General features: G+C 36.4%; 1 long non-coding RNA gene across 1 annotated transcript in view; it reads left to right on the top strand.

Moving 5' to 3' along the window:
* The first annotated feature begins 1420 nt into the window (after nucleotides 1-1420).
* The window catches only part of LOC129526730 (uncharacterized), a 48929-nt gene continuing 35401 nt past the window's right edge, over nucleotides 1421-14948 (top strand). The window contains exons 1-2 of the long non-coding RNA XR_008671465.1: nucleotides 1421-1533; nucleotides 14331-14519. This is a non-coding gene — a long non-coding RNA (uncharacterized lncRNA). The remainder of the gene's footprint in view (nucleotides 1534-14330; nucleotides 14520-14948) is intronic.

Raw genomic sequence — 14948 nt, 5'->3', positions numbered from 1 at the left:
GCTATTTTGGTCCACATGAAATTATGACAAGCCGAAAGCTTCTGTCTTTACCTATTTTAACTCATTTTAATCACTTTGATGACTGTAAAGTCATTTAAAGCAGTTAACTTCATTGCCCATGGTAAAGTTTTTGCAATTCAATAGCGTGATGTATAGGTTGGATTTGTGAAGTAAAGTATTAGAGATTGAAATCAATGGAGATTAACTTTTGTATTAGGGGAAACAAAAGCTCACTGACCCTGAGAAGGAAAAAAAGAAACTAGGCAAGATGAACTCCCATTTATGGATTTGTTCCAAGATTCAGCCTTTTCCAGAATCTTTTTCTTTTTTTTTGAGATTGAGTCTTGCTCTGTCACGCAGGCTGGAGTGCAGTGCAGTGGCTCGATCTCAGCTCACTGCAACCTCCACCTCCTGAGTTCAAGCAATTCTCCTGCCTCAGCCTCCAGAGTACCTGGGATTACAGGCACAGGCCACCAAACCCGGCTAATTTTTGTATTTTTAGTAGAGATGAGGTTTCACCATGTTGGCTAGGTCGGTCTCGAACTCCTGACCTCAAGCGATCTGCCCGCCTTGGCCTCCCAAAGTGCTGTATTACAGGCGTGAGCCACCGCCCCCAACCTCAGAATCTTTTTCTATAGAAAATTAGTGGAGACAAGACCACGTTCTCATCCCTTTAGAAAAGTAATGTGTTGAATATTAAGTTCAATAAAGAAAACTAGCATAGTCAGACATATATAGCTATAATGCTAGTGTATTCTTAGTTTGAGCTTCAATTAGTTCTACATCATTCCATTAATAATTTTGGCATTTCTCAGATTATGAAAACAATATGTAATAATTCAAAAAATTACAAAAAAATTGCAAAACAAAACTAACCCAGTATCCCACCATGAATACATAACAATTTGATGTATTTAAAAATTATATAGACATTCGTGGATTATGTGGCCTATGAAGATTTCATGATACTTCATTACAGAACATTTTATCGTGAAATATTTGCATAAAACATGTTTGAAGATTGGAAACTTGTATTTTTTTACTTTATCATAAATTAATCACTACTTACATTTACTTTATACATTGTTACCAGAAAGGGGGCTGGATCCAGATCCCAAAAGAGGGTTCGTGGATCTCATGCAAGGAAGAATTTGGGGAGTCCATAAAGTGAAAGCAAGTTTATTAGAGAAATAAAGATACAAAAGAATGGCCACTGCATAGGCAGAGCAGCCTGAGGGCTATGGGTTGGCTATTTTTATGGTTATGTCTTCATCATATGTGAAACAAGGGGTGGATTATTTATGAATTTTCCAGGAAAAGGGCTGGCAATTCTGGAACTGAGGGATCCATTTCCATTGAGAGCATATAGGGTTACTTCTGGATGTTGCCATGGCATTTGTAAACCATTGTGTTCCGTCTCGCTCTGTTGCCCAGGCTGGAGTGCAGTGGCACCATCTCGGCTGACTGCAACTTCTGCCTCCCGGGTTCAAGCGATCCTCCTGCCTCAGCCTCCCCGAGTGGCTGGTACTACAGGTGCGTACCACCAGGCCAGGCTAACTTTTTTGTACTTTTAGTAGAGACGAGGTTTCGCCATTTTGGCCAGGCTGGTCTCGAACTCCTGACCTCAGGTGATCTGCCCGCCTCGGCCTCCCAAAGTGCTGGGATTACAGACATGAGCCACTGTGCCTGGCCTTGGCAAGTTTTGATGGGCTTCTTTACAGCATCCTGTATTATCAGCAAAATCTTTGTGACCTGTATCTTGTGCTGACCTTCCATCTCAGACTGTGTCTAAGAATGCCTAAACTCCAGAGAATGCAGCCTAGCAGGTCTCATTCTCATTTTACCCAGCCCCTATTTAAGATGGAGTTGCTCTTGTTCAAACACCTCTGACACTATTTTAAACATAATAAAGCAATATGTAATCACTGCAGAAATCATTCAAATATAGAAGAAAATAAAACACATATATTTTTCAAAACAGTAAAACTGTGAGCTGTGTGTGTGTGTTGTAGGATATCTAAATGAAAGTTTTATCTAAAGTACCAATCCCTAGGTCAACATTCCAAAGTGAAGTGAGAGACCATGATGCTGCGTTTACAAGAAAGGTGTTCAAAGACCATTATGAGTCTTTTAACCCCTCACCAACGTCAAAGGAAATAAAGGTCAGAGTAGATTGAAGGTTAGAGTAGGGTTATTATACTGTTGGAATTATTAAGGTTAATTAAAAAAAATACTGCAGGTGTGCTATGAGTCCTATATTCCCAAATAGAAAAGATAGTTGTTTTTCTTTCCCTTCTTTCTCTTTTGACCTCAAGTCCAAAAGAGAAGTACAGTAGCTTTTCTGGTGTCTGACTCCTGCTTAGGAATTCTAATTCAGAAAGATTGCTTGGTTAAGTGTTGATGGTGAAGCAAATAGAGAGATATCTGTTTCAGGACTATCCTTTCAGCTTGTTAGGGCAAAGATTATGTTAACGTATATTGGACTGAGTATTACCAAATCTGGCCAAGAAAAATATAGGTGCCCAGTAAAATTTGAATTTCAGATAAACAATGAATGTACTTGTGATAAATATTATGTGTAATAGTTGAGATATACTTATACTAATAATTATTTCTTGCTTATTTAAATTTCAAATTTAAGTATTTGTCCTGAATGTATCTGTCAGCTCTACTTAGACTACATGAGGGCCATTTGTGATAGAGATCCATAGAGAGGTGGTGTTGGAGCCTGTCCAAGGAGGTTCTGAGAGGGGTAAACAGACACAGTAGAAACAAGCTGAAAGCACTACTATATGCCCAAGGGCTGACCCAGCAATAAACAACTCATGAGACTTGACCTGCCATTATTATTAACAAAAGAAAGGTTCTACAAGCCAGGGACATCCAATACTATGGAGAGCAATGGTCGGCTCTCTAGAAAGCCCATGAAGATGCTCAGATCAGTACTCTGTCGTAATTCTGTGAGGAAAAAAAATGTAGTATGCCATTTTGTTCATAAAACTGATATGATAATAGTACACAAAACAAGGATCATGCAGTTTTTCACATTTTAAAATATTGAAAGTTTCATTTCCAGCCCAATTTGTATACAAACATTAAACAAATATATGTATGTATGCATACATACATAGCAGTCCTCAAAGACACAAAAGAAAGGCTGTAGCATCTGTAAATGAAGACTGTAATCATACTAATGATAGCTTAATCAATTGTCCTCAGGAAATCCAGGGAAATAAGAGTCTCTTTTTAAATAGGTAAACAGAGACAGAACACATCAGGTTAATTGGAAATCATAGTTATTTATTCTTCAAACCCTTCTTCTGTTAAAATGCCTTAGATAACTCCCTCAATAATTTCTCAATTTAGGGCAAACTCAACCACTTGGATTATATACTTGCCTGCTGATATTGTCTATACCATTAGAGTAACATTTATTAGGCTGTGTTCACATTAATTTCATACGGAGTTTTTAATAGGAGTTAGAAATGGTTATAAAGTTTTGGTGATGTATGATTTTCGTTTTAAGGGAAGAGTAGGAATTATTCAGGTCAAAATGAAGGAAGGGTATTTTAAGTCAAGAGAACAGAAATTGCAGAGACACAGAGTATTAAAGGAAAACATTAATCAAAAAGTTAAGATGGTCATTGCAGTTGAACCACAGGCTGTCTTGCCAGGTAGTTAAGAGGTATGAGATAATGTAAGATCACATTGTGGAGAGCTTTTGTGCAGGACAATTACCTGTATATTTAATCTCAAATATGGTGCAGTGCCCAGTGACAGTTTCAGAAGAGTTAAATAACCAAATTTGTTTTAACTATATTACACTAATTATTGCATAGAGAAAAATGCCAGAAATTGATAACTAGTGGCCCTTGTTCTTTATTAGGCCACGTTCTGTTTGATCATTGCTGCATTTTTAAAGATAATGTGAATGCGGAAAAGTTGAAAGCATTCCCTCTGAGAACTGGAACAAGACAAGGATCCCCACTCTCACCACTCCTCTTCAACATATACTGGAAGTGCTAGCCAGAGCAATCAGACAAGAGAAAGAAATAAAGGGCATCCAAATTGGTAAAGAGGAAGTAAAACTGTTGCTGTTTGCTGATGATATGATTGTTTATCTAGAAAACCCTGAAGAGTCCTCCAGAAAGCTCCTAGAACTGATAAAAGAATTCAGCAAAATATCCAGATACAAAATTAATGTACACAAATCAGTAGCTCTTCTATATACCAATAGTGAGCAAGCTGAGAATCAAATCAAAACTCAACTCAAATAAAATACTTAGAAATATACATAACCAAGGAGGTGAAAGACCTCTCTACAAGGAAAGCTACAAAACACTGCTGAAAGAGATCATAGATGACACAAACAAATGGAAACACATCCCATGCTCACGGATGGATAGTCAATGTTGTGAAAATGACAATACTGCAAATTGCAATCTACAAATTCAACTCAATTCCCATAAAAATACCACCATCATTCTTCACAGAATTAGAAAAAAAAAAATCCTAAAACTTATGTGGAACCAAAAAAGAGCCCAAAAAAGAGTCAAAGCAAGACTAAGCAAACAAACAAACAAAAACAAGAAAACAAACAAACAAAAAACAAATCTGAAAGCATCACATTACCTGATCTCAAACTATACTATAAGGCCATAGTCACCAAAACAGCATGATACTGGTATAAAAATTAGGCACATAGGCCAATGGAACCGAATAGAGAACTGAGAAATAAACCCAAATACTTACAGCCAACTCATCTTTCACAAAGCAAACAAAAACATAAAGTGGGGAAAGGACACACTTTTCAACAAATGGTGCTGGGATAATTGGCAACCCACATGTAGGAGAATGAAACTGGATTTTCATCTCTTGCTTTATACAAAAATCTACTCAAGATAGATCAAGGACTTAAATCTAAGACCTGAAACTATAAAAATTCTAGAAGATAACATTGGAAAAACCCTTCTAGACCAAGAACCCAAAAGCAAATGCAATAAAAACAAAGATAAATAGCTGGGGCTTAATTAAACTAAAGAGCTTTCTCATGGCAAAAGGAGCAGTCAGCAGAGTAAACAGACAACCCACAGAGTGGGAGAAAATCTTCACAATTTATACATCTGACAAAAAACTTTTATCTGGAATCTATAATAAGCTCAACATCACTAATGATCAGGGAAATGCAAATCAGAACCACAATGCAATACCACCTTACTCCTACAAGAATGTCCATAATCAAAAAATCAAAAAAAAAATAGATGTTGGTGTGGATGCAGTGAACAGGGAAGACTTCTACACTGCCAGTGGGAATGTAAACTAGTGCAAATGCTATGGAAAAATAGTGTGGAGATTCCTTAAAGAACCAAAAGTAGAACTGCTATTTGATCCAGCATTCCCACTACTGGGTATCTACCCGGAGGAAAAGAAGTCACTATACGAAAAAGATACTTGCCCACACATGTTTATAGCAGCACAATTCGCAATTGCAAAATCGTGGAACCAGCCCAAATGCCCACCAATCAACAAGTGGATAAAGAAACTGTGGTATATATATACAATGGAATATTACTCAGTCATAAAAAGGAATGAATTAATGACATTTGCGGCAACTTGGACGAGACTGGAAATTATTATTCTAAGTGAAGTAACTCTGGAATGGAAAACCAAACATCGTATGTTCTCACTCATAAGTGGGAGCTAAGTTATGAGCATGCAAAGGCATAAGAATGACATAATGGACTTTGGGGACTGAGGAGGAAAAAAGGTGGGAAGGGGGTGAGGGATAAAAGACTACAAATTGAGTGCAGTGTACACTGCTCGGGTGATGGGAGCACCAAAATCTCACAAAACACCACTAAAGAACTTACTCATGTAACCAAACACCACTTGTTCCCCAATAACCTAAAGAAATTAAAAAAAAATTTTAAAAAGAAGATAATGTGACTAGACAGTGACGATGTTTCAGCACAACACAAGCCCTTTAGGAACTGCTTGCATCGTTAGGCACCTCTGTTACCTGCTGGCCCCTAAGGACTTCTAAGATTGTGACTCTTAGTGCAGATGAACTGGAGTGATGAAGAGACTGGTTCCGAGCTCAGCTCCATCACTTAATGGGTTGTGTTACCTTCACAGTTTCTTCATTTGTAAATGGAGGTAAAAATATTGCCTATCTCATGGGATTGCTTTGAGGACTAAATGATTTACTGCATCTAAATAACTTAGCACAGAGCTTGGCATATAATAAGTGCTTAATAAATATTAACTATTGTACTTAACATTATGATATCAGTTAGGGAGCTTGAAAAAAAATCCATGTCAAAGATAACTGAATTCTTGGACTAAAACAGAGAGGAGGTGAAACAGATTAGTTGTAGAGATACTTCTAAAATTATCATCAATAGAATTCTAATTAGATAGAAAGTTATGCAAAAGCAAAATAACCCACTGAAGTTTAAATTGCATTCATGATCTAATGACAACAATGGTGGATTGATAATCAGACAAGCTGATAATTTCTAGAAAAGGATCTTCCTGTGCACCATCAAATTAGAGTAGATAAGCATCTGTACCTCTCTGTTTTTACACAGGCTCTCTGTGTGTGATATAATGAGCCACCCCTCTGGCTATGCAGGTCACAGATGTATTTATGCTGAAATCTTTTAGGTTCATATGTTCATCTTGGAAATATGATGTTGTAGAACCTCACATTATAGATCCAAACCATGGACACCTTGGCCACATTTCATAACTGTGTTCAGAAATGCTCAGCTGCCTTTTCATTTACTTTTTATAAAATGTCATTGAAATCAGAAGAAGATGACACAGGGTTCTGTAGTTAGAAGTAGGAAAAAGTTCTGCATTTTCTGCTACTCATGTCTTCAATTAAACTTGTTGTTTTGGGACAAACTCAAACTAAACAAAAGCAACATCTCTGGTATAGACCTTATCTCCCAAATGCTATTATGGTGCTAATAATGTTGACCATTGGAGAGTAAGAAGTGGTGAGACATGGACCTTCCAGGCCTGCAGAGGCTATTGCTTGCCTATAGGTTCCATCAGTTGCCTTTTGAGAACTATAGCATAATTAATCTCCATTTTCTATTTTCTATATGAAACATGAGAATGTTAAAAAGAATTTCATGACCTAGATATCTGTTAAATTAGCACAGAACTCCCACTCTTACCCTATGAATAGGGAAAAACAAATAGTGTTGAATTTGGTCTTATTCTGAGATGTAGAAAAGTAAAGTAACTGCTGTCATTTTGATGTTCCTGTACAATCCCTAACTGCACAGAGTAGAAGTGGAGAAAAAAGCTGCACACAATGATGAATTAATAATAATGTTTTGGGCTGGGTGCCCTGGCTCATGCCTGTAATCCCAGCACTGTGGGAGGCTGAGGCAGGCAAATCGCCTGAGGTTAGAAGTTCAAGACCAGCACAGCCATCATGTTGAAACCCCCTCTCTTCTAAAAATACAAAAACTAGCTGGGCGTGGTGGTGCATGCCTGTAATCCCAGCCACTTGGGAGGCTGAGGCAGGTGAATAGCTTGAACCTGGAAGGCAGAGTTTGCAGTGAGCCAAGATTGCGTCACTATACTCCAGCCTGGGAGACAAAGCAAGACTCCATCTCAATAATAATAATAATAATAATAATAATAATAATAATAATAATGGTTTGATTCCCCATGCAATACCTTTTGCATGTACATTCCCAGACATTGTTATATTAATCAATTATTTTAAGATAAAGATGAATAATCTGATTAAGAGATTACAAGATTTTAGTTAGGAAAAATATTGGCTTTAAGATGGGAAGATATTTTGGAAATTATAATTTACTCAAATGTCTGAATAGATCTTAGGATAAAATATAATGGGAAATCTTTATGTTGTTTATACTTGTATAAGAAAGAACAAGTATCCATTGCCTCAGATCAATCTGTATAATAATTGAAGAACATAAAGCTAAGAAATGAGAATTATTTCCTCAATTTCATGTTTTTGTTTCTTAAAATCTTTAACATAATTGATTCATATTTTCAATTCACTTTGTGGGTAGTAGTTTTAGTTATTTCAGGGTTGTCATAGTTGTAGTTAATTCATGGGGATACGGTCATTTTCCGTGACCATTGCAGGTATTATTAGTCAATCACTGTATTCTCACACTGATAGATTTTGCTTTAGGAATCCTCTCACCGGAGGAAGATCGGTTTCCATACCAATGAGGCCTACAGTTGAAACCTAGCTGCTATTCCATATATTTTATCAAATCTAGGCGAATACAACAAAAGTTCACATTATTTTCCATGGACAAAATCTCTACAAAAGTCTTTTGCCCCATTAATTTGGCAAAACCTTGTCGTTAAGCTGTTTCTAGAAATCTAATCTCAGACACTACCTGGCAATTAAATTATTATGTGAGCTTTAAAATCTGCAATTGGAATGCCTTCTGATGTGGTTTGGATATTTGTGCACCTGGCTTTAAATTATTTGAGGTCCAAGATGTATTTCCCATAGCATTTAGCATCCTGTATAACCTCAGTATTAAAATTCACAGAATAACTTTTGTTTGAGAGAGTATTGATCCTATGCCTTTTTTTCTCAGAGGTATTACAGGCTGATACGATTTACACTCTCATTTGTTTACACATGTTAGAACATTGAATGGTTATTTCGCATATGAGAAACAGCTAACGCAACTTATATGTCTGAACCACAAAGCAATTATTCAAGCCTCAAGTAATCCTTTGAATGAATCACAATGCACTGAGAAAGTAAAATAAGCTATCCAATTATGAATATTTACTAAAGAGAAAAGCATTATAGGAATGTCCAGCGAAAAGAATAAACAGAATAAAAATACTGTGGGGAATTTGCAACCAGAAAGAGTAGGTGATGCTTCAGATCAATGCTGAAGTACTTATTAAGAAAGATACTTAGACATCTTTGTGTAGTTTCAGAAATATGTCTTTACAAAGATGGTCTATGACAGTAAAACTGGGAAAAAATAGACCTGCAATCTCTGTCTAGTCTAATATTTTCTCTGTCCAGTGTAATTTTTTTAAATTCCGTCTTTTTATCTCCCCATTGAATCTTATTATCACCTGGAAGGGAGGCTACTTTTGATGTGTATACTATTGTCATCAAGTAAGTAAGATGAGTATTTGTTTCCATTGCTGCCTAACAAATCACCAGAAGTTTAACAGCCTAGAACAGCTAGATTTATTATCTCAAGGTTTCTGTACATTAAAAGTCCATATATGAGTTGACCAGATTGTCTGTACATTTGAAGTCTGTATATGAGTTGACTCGGAGCCATACAAGGTTGTAATCAAGATATAAACCAGCTATAACGTAAGACTTGGAGCCCTCTGCCAACCTCACTGGTTGGTAGAATTCATCTTCTTGCGTCTGTATGACTGAGGTCCCTGTTTTCTTGTTAGTTGTCAGAGACCACTCTCAGTTCCCAGAGACCACCCGTAATTTCTTACTACATGGGATCCATAGACCGTTCACAACATGCATGTTTATTTACTTTCTTCTAGGCCAGCAGAAGTATGTTTCTCTAATTTCTTCCTCTACAACCAACCAGAGAAAACTCTCTACTTTTAAAGAGCTCAACTGATTTGGTCAGGCTGCGGCAGGATAATCTTTCTTTTGCCAAAAATCATAGCATGAAGACTGTGTACATCAAGGGCCAGGAATCATGAAAGACATCTAAAAATTCTGCCTACTACAGTGACCAGGGTCATTTAAGGGATCATTAAAAGATGATATAATAATATTTACTCTCAAGTGAAAGTGGCTTGGAGTTCTACAGTTAGTTTATATTTATAGAAACTGTCAATTCGATAAGTAACTTTCAGTTTCTGGAAAAGATGAGTATTGGTATGCAGCAGGTCAAGCTATCATGCTTGATTGCCTCTGTGAACTTAGATTGCTTGACCTGCCTTAATCTTAATTCCCACATTTATTAACTTGGAATTTAATAATGCTTATCTCGTAGAGTCATTCCAGGCATAAGTTATAAGATTTCCTTTAAAGAATTTTGCAAACCATAAGGAATGAAACAAATGTGAGTCATTGCTATTTTCATCATGTATTATTACTTATCTTTGAAGCCCTAAACAGCTGTAATATTTGGGCTTGTTTTATTTAATCTATTTATGGAAAAGCATAGCTTTAATTTTCAATTTAAGAAATGTTATGATGTCTGACTTTGTGTAGGCTTTTTCATTTTCTTTTCTTCTTCTGATTCTTTTTTTAATGTAGGAGTTACAAAGGTGCTCCTGTGCTTCTGATGGCAGATTTAGCACACGAATTTCTGGGAGCAGCATTTGTACATCAAAGGATGTTCTTCTTAAATAATCTGCTAATTAAATTAAAGCTGCTTCAGAGCATCTTTTGCAGTATGGAAGTTTTTGATACTGTGTTAATGTTTTATAATCAAGTCTCCAAACGGATTTCTCCAAAACACATAGTGAATGGGTGAAATATGGAGTTAGAGTTTGTGTGTATATTAATTTTTATGACAGGAAAATAAATAAGGGAAAAAGACTAGGCATAGGAATAAACACCTCTTTTACCTACCATAAAAAAGTAGCTTCTTTATTGTTAAAAATCACTGAACATGAACATGAAAAGCAAAAGAAAAACACAAAGAGCCTCTTTAACTACTGTTCTTGTGGTAGAGGTAGGACTGATATGCATGAATAGTTTTCCAAAGGATCAGAGGAAAGAAGAAAGAATATGTCCAGAACACCGCAAACTAAATAATCATCAGTAAAATGGAGTTTCATTGGATTAGTATTCCCTGAAGGCAAAATATAATAGTAGGAAGTCCTGTCAGTCTAATTTAAGGAGGTTTATTCATTGGAATACCAAAAGTACAGAATTACTAAATTTTACTAAGTGGTGGTGGTCTTCAGTAGATTTTCTGACATCTCAGCTTTTAAGTATTGATTTTTATTAAATTTCAGTAGCAACATTTGAGTTTAGATAGAATGCACCATTAACTTAACAACACCTTGTAGTTAAGCTCTTTCTAGAAAACTAATCTCAGACACTACCTGGCAATTAAATTATTATGTAAGCTTCAAAATCTGCAATTGCAATGCCTTCTGATGTGGTTTGGATATCTGTCCAGCCTAAATCTCATTTTGAATTGTAATTCCCGATGTTGGAGGCAGGACCTAGTGGGAGGTGTTTAGATTATGGGGATGGATTTCTCGTAGCTTGGTACTGTCCTAAAGACAGTGAGTAACTTCCCGTGAGATCTGGTTGTTTAAAAGTATGTGGCACATCCCCCACACTCCCTTGTTCCTGCTCTCACCATGTGACCTGCCTTCCACCATGAGAACAATCTCCCTGAGGCCTCCCCAGAAGCTGACCAGATGTTGGTGCCATGCTCATACTGCCTATGGAACCATGAGACAATTAAACCTCTTTTCCTTATAATGTACTCAGTTTCAGGTATTTCTTTATAGCAATGCAAGAACAACCTAACACAACTTCTCACACACAAAAAAATGCATCTAAAAATGTAGGCATTCATTGTTTTATACGCCCCATCTGTTCAACTGCATTGTTGCCCTTGAATGATAGGTGATAAGGAAAGTTAGATGAATTTTTTTGGCTTTTCAGATGAATTCATTTCTTTCAAGTATGTAATTAATTTTAAGCAAAAGACAATTTTTTTTTTTTTTTTAAAAGAGTCTCGCATTGTTGCCAGGGCTGGAGTGCAGTGGCACAATCTTGGCTCACTGCAACCTCAGCCTGCCAGGTTCAAGCGATTCTCCAGCCTCAGCCTCCCGAGTAGCTGGGATTACAGGAGCCTGCCACCATGCCCAGCTGATTTGTGTATTTTTAGTAGAGGCGGGGTTTCACCATGGTGGTCAGGCTGGTATCTCAAACTCCTGACCTCATGATTTGCCGGCCTCAGCCTCACAAAGAGAACAATACATTTTTATCTAGAGGAAGTATAAAACTTAAAGCACTTAAATTCTTTAGTCCCCACTGAATGATAACTTTGCTACTAAAATAATTTAATACTAACCAAATTAAAACAAAGGGCTGAATAATGCCAAAGGAGGAATTTCCCATTAATTTGTGCTGTTGATTGGCCCTAAATATTAATAAACAGAGAAAATGAGGAGAGAGAGAACCTAAGTGGACATGGAATGACAGTAAACTCTGACTAAAAATACACATTGAATTTAAGTGGTCTTAATTTTAAAAGTCAAGCACTTATGTAGTAATTTGTAAATAAGAAGGATATGATAGAAGATAAGATCCAGAATTTGAAGAGACAGCAGGAAAAAGGATAATCAAGATGGGCAAGGCCTCTTGATAAAATATGATGTAAATACATAAGAAGAATAACCTTCTTAACATAGTACTTCCAGGAAAATCTTAGGTTCTCTTTTCTTCTTGGAGGTCATGATCAATGCAGTATTTTCATGATCGTATTATAATTACCAGCAGGAAAATCTGTCAATTATCATCAAATATACCTCAACAGTCTTTGAATACTAGTCAATGTATCCAGTAGGTGAATTAGAAGTTGTAGATACTAATAGTAATTGTTGTGATTTTTCACTCTAAAAACTCCAGCAGCTAGTCAACAGCTGCTTGCCCAAGTATCCACATTTTAAGGAATTCTGCAGAGTAGGTTACAAGATGCTCATTTATTTTATTTTGAGACATAGTCTTTCTCTGTCTCCCAGGCTTTAATGCAGTGGCATGATTTCGGCTCACTGAAGCCTCTGCCTCCTGGGTTCAGGTGATTCTCCTGCCTCAGCCTCCTGAGTAGCTGGGATTACAGGTCCACACCACATGCCTGGCCAATTTTTTGTATTTTTAGTAGAGACAGGGTTTCACCATGTTAGCCAGGCTGGTCTCGAACTTCTGACCTCAGGTGATCCACCCGCCTGGGCCTCCCAAAGTGCTGGGATTATAGACATGTGCCACCACGCGCAGCCACAAGGTGCTCTTTTATGAGAAATTTGTGTATCCTGTTCAACGGATTGAAACTATCGAGTATTTAACGATCTGTAGATAGAGGACAATGCACATAGGCAATCTGCTTGTCTATTAAAGCAGTCACTGCATGTCAATAAATGTGTGTGGTATTTGAAGACATTAACATGTCCATATTTGACTTTGCATTCATTATGCAATTCATACATCTGTATTGTCCATTCATACCTTTTATTTTCCCTAGAGAAAAATGGAATCGGGACAAATGCCAAGGGAGGGAAAGTCTCCTGACTACAGTAACTAATCCGTGTCAATAAAGTCTTTTACACAAACAAAACTGTGGACAATGGCAAATGTTACATTATAAATTATCTTTTCCTTACTTTTCCTGTCCATGAAATCTCCACACAGGTCCAGGGGTAAGAATTTAGTGATACCAACCAGTGGTGGAGGCTTTTATTCAATAGGATTTTTTAAATTAAACACCTGATGGGCTTTTCTCCAGTTCAGACTTTCTTTTCATTCCCATGGCCCTATGCTAGAAATAGTAAGAAGATGTAAAGTAAGAATAAGTAGTTTTAGAGCACTTTTTAAGAAAAATTTAGTACTTTGTGCTCAAATCATGCTGGCGCTGATTTGATGAGGTAAGAGGTCAGGGCTGGGGAAATAGGTAAATGAGCAATCTTTCTTAGCATATGAAAACAGCCAATCTATACAGTGGCTGAGGACATAGACACTAGCTCATATTGAAGAAATCAATATTAGTCAGGCAGGCTACAGCACTGAGTTGGAAGACAGAAAATTATTTGGATTATTTTCTTCCCTGTTGTCTACAGGGAACAAGAAATGGGAACAAGAAAGCACTATCAGCAACCAATGGAGAAAAGGGGCACGACCTCCTGAAATACACTTAAAGATGATGACCAGGAAACTAGCAATGCATACAGATCCATTAAAAAGAGATTCCATGGAAGTCATACATAAGAGTTAAAACTCTGGCAATTTTCACTAATGCCCTTTGTCAACAAAATAAATGAAAGCCAAATAGTTAAACCCTAAATTAGAGAAATAATCCATCATTTTACCAATCCTCCCAGGAAAAATATGTAGTACTTTACAGGAAGATAGAAAAAAAAATTTAAACTGTAATAAGACTATTGTTTCAACTGGTTTTTTTCCTGTTCATTTCTCCATTTTTTTTCTGGCCATACAATAGTGGCTGCAACACAAAAATAACAGACTCTCATTCTACGATTTTTAAAAAATTTTCTGACATATTTTGATTGATAGATTATGACTTTATTTGCACTGGTTGGAGGTCAGTTTGTTTTTCTTTTCTGTAATACAGATTGAGGCCTGATATGTTGTAAAGAATGAAGGAAAGCAGGAAGGAGAGAAGGAAGGAAGAAAGAAAAGAAGGAAGGAGGAAGAATGGAAAGAAGGAATAAAGGAAGGGAGGAGGAGGGTATATAAAGAAGAAGGAAAGAAAAAGGCAAAAAGAATAGTTTTAGAAGAAACATACCTCAAGGAACAGAAGGTAAATCCTCTTAATCATTTCATGCTTTACAACTAGTTCATAAGAATATGAATTTGAAAAAATAAGAACTCAAACTATACAATAAAAAACAATATTAAATCAAAAGGGAAATCGAGAACAAAATAAAGGAATTGAAGGCAAATAGTATGATTATAATACTAGTATATAAATTAGAAATGTTTGGAAACAAATGAGTCTAAAATCTAAAATACTAAAAGTTAACTCTTACATGTAGTAAACACAGATTAAAGTTATATGTAAATTAAAGAATGTGAACGTAACCTATTAGGAATTGAAAATATACACAATGATCTAGTATAGAAACAATCGGTGTCATGAAATAGAGAGCTGAACAAAACTGAAATTGAAGTTGGATATATAATAAATTTATTTGAATGGACGGAATGTTTTAATTATCGTATCAAGAGA

Source organism: Gorilla gorilla, chromosome 15 (assembly GCF_029281585.2).
Source record: "Gorilla gorilla gorilla isolate KB3781 chromosome 15, NHGRI_mGorGor1-v2.1_pri, whole genome shotgun sequence".
NCBI lineage: Eukaryota > Metazoa > Chordata > Mammalia > Primates > Hominidae > Gorilla > Gorilla gorilla.
This window is presented reverse-complemented; position numbering and strand designations above follow the sequence as displayed.